The sequence below is a fragment of the Pteropus alecto genome, unplaced genomic scaffold (assembly GCF_000325575.1).
Source record: "Pteropus alecto unplaced genomic scaffold, ASM32557v1 scaffold71, whole genome shotgun sequence".
In the NCBI taxonomy this organism is placed as follows: domain Eukaryota; kingdom Metazoa; phylum Chordata; class Mammalia; order Chiroptera; family Pteropodidae; genus Pteropus; species Pteropus alecto.
In genome coordinates this window covers 7,986,519-7,989,021 of record NW_006433024.1, presented here as the reverse complement: position 1 = coordinate 7,989,021, position 2,503 = coordinate 7,986,519, and positions in this window count along the sequence as shown.

Sequence of the window (2,503 nt, the reverse complement as noted above, 5' to 3'; positions counted from 1 at the left end):
GTGGTACATATATACAATTAAATATGACTCAGTCATAAAAAGGAATGAAATCTTACCATTTGTAACAACATGGCTGGACCTAGAGAGTATTATGCTGAGTGAAAAGTAAGTCAGACAAAGAAAGTGAAATACCATATGATTTCACTTACATATGTAATCTGAAAAATAAAAACAAACAAAAGGGAAATTTATAGATAGAACAAATTGTTGATTGCCAGATGGGAGGGGGTTGGGAAGTGGGTGAAAAAGGTGAAAGAGATTATGAGGTACACATTGTCAGTTATAAAAATTGTCACAGGGATGTAAAGTACAGCATAGGGAATATAGCCAGTAATATTGTAATAACTGTGTAATGTCAGATGAGTACTAGACTTAGCAGGGTGGTCACTTGGTAAGTTATATAAATATCTAATCACTATGTTGTACACCTGAAACTAATATAATATTGTATGTCAACTGCAATTTTTAAAAAATTGCCCAGTTTTAGAAAAAGAAACCTTTGCTTGTTTTCACCTGTGTTTCTGCACATGTAAGGATAACAACTATATGTGTTTATTTTAACTGAATACTAGACCATTGTGAATATAACTGGTCTGTATGCTCGGAATGACAGGTGGTGCAAATCTGGGAAATTCAGTGGTCCCAAACAACAAATAGCAAAGTCCTCAAGATGAAATTCTCAAAGCATGGATGTTTGTGTGTAGGTTGTTAAAATTCTTGTGATTCTTGTTTTTATAGCGATAAAACCAACCAATACTAAGGGATTGAGTAAAAACATATAAGAATAATCTCTGATTTATTGACTAGGCATTTTCCTGTCTTCTCCAACTCTCAGAGTTCATTTGGTGCAATCATGTATCATTTTTAATTTTGTATGTTTTTTACTTGACATTTTCCCCATTTTTTTTTTTTTGATTCTTCTTTGTTGGCACTAAACTTAGAACAATCTCCTTGGGAAATTGATGCCCTTTCAGCTCACTTCTTAAATGTTCTTAAATATTGACAACCATCAGTTACACTCCTAAAATCCTATCTTTCCCCATAGATTTTATACTAGATTTGATTTCTTATTTGCACTTCTCATTACAGAGAAGGTGACAGCTAGCATGTTGCCCTAAATGCTTATGTTCCACCCCAAGCCCCGCTCCCCCCTTTTAAATATAAGTTGATATTTTAGCAGCTGGCTACTCAGCCCAGAGAGATTTCAGAATCAATGAATATTTTCTTGGAACTCTTATTAGAACTTTTAATCTTAGTAATATTCTAAGGTATATTACTTAGAATATTATTCTAATTTAACAGGAGAGTAAACAAGCTAAAAGAAGCTGAAGGAAGAGGAGAAAATAGTTATATTTATTGTGCACTTATTATGTGCTAAGAGGTCTCGTGTGCTTTATTTCATCAGGGCAGTGACAAGATTTGTTTTGTTCACCAATCCATTCTCAGTATCAAGCATGCTGCCTGGGACATAATGCCCACTAAATATTATTTGTTGAAATCTTAAATGAATATCCATGCTGCAAGGCTGGATAGAAATAGCTGATGAATAGGGAGGGGGTTGTTCTCCCTGTCGTGGTGAGTGTGTTTGTGGAACAGTCCTATTTGTATATCTGTAAAGGAAAAGCTTTAATAAACCTGAATTACTTCAATCTGTTTTATCAGACTCATATATTCTCAGTGACTTTGGGAAACCCTAGCAGATTTTTTTTATTTTTCAACAATTAAGTTTTCAGCTTTGCAGTTTTCAGTTTCTCTATTTTAAGGCTGGAAGATAGGCATCAGGGGCAGTATACAGAAAATTATGCTAACTCTGGAAGGGTTGTATCTAGAAAGTATTTCTCTTGTCAAATATTATTCTAATTTCTTTAACACTGCAAAGCATTATTCTTTTGAAGACAGTGTTTAAGTAAAAGTATAGACCCATCCCCATAGATAACAGTTCCGTGGGAAGAAAATTTCATATCTTAAAATTTCAATTTATATCTTTGGGACAAACTCAGGCTAGTTTTCATTTGGCATTTAATGATGTTTGTGTTATCCACAACACTCCTTTCCATTAGCAGAATTAATCAAGGGTTGATTACACCTCCTCCTCAAAGCCACTCAGTTTTTCCATATTTTATCACTTCATATGCCTATGACACAGCTCATGATTAATCACTCACTTTAAATATTTTGAACAACAGAACTGCTGCTTTTATCAGTCCTAGAAAGCCTGGGGAAGGCTACCCAGCACACATCACAATAGCCTCAGGGTCTCCTACAACTCCGAGGTAATTTTTCACAGAAGCGTATTTTAAAATTCGAAAACAGTCGTATGCCTTTTCTTCTAAATTTCTTAGCGATTTAATATCTTTTTAATGTGAGATGCCATTTGCATTGTCCTGAAGTGTTACAGCCTTTAAACCGATCATACGATTGTACTAGGCTTCATTTTTTCCCAGATTTCATGTGCTATAGTAACAGTGAAGGAAAAATCATATTCATTTCTCAAACTCTCTTG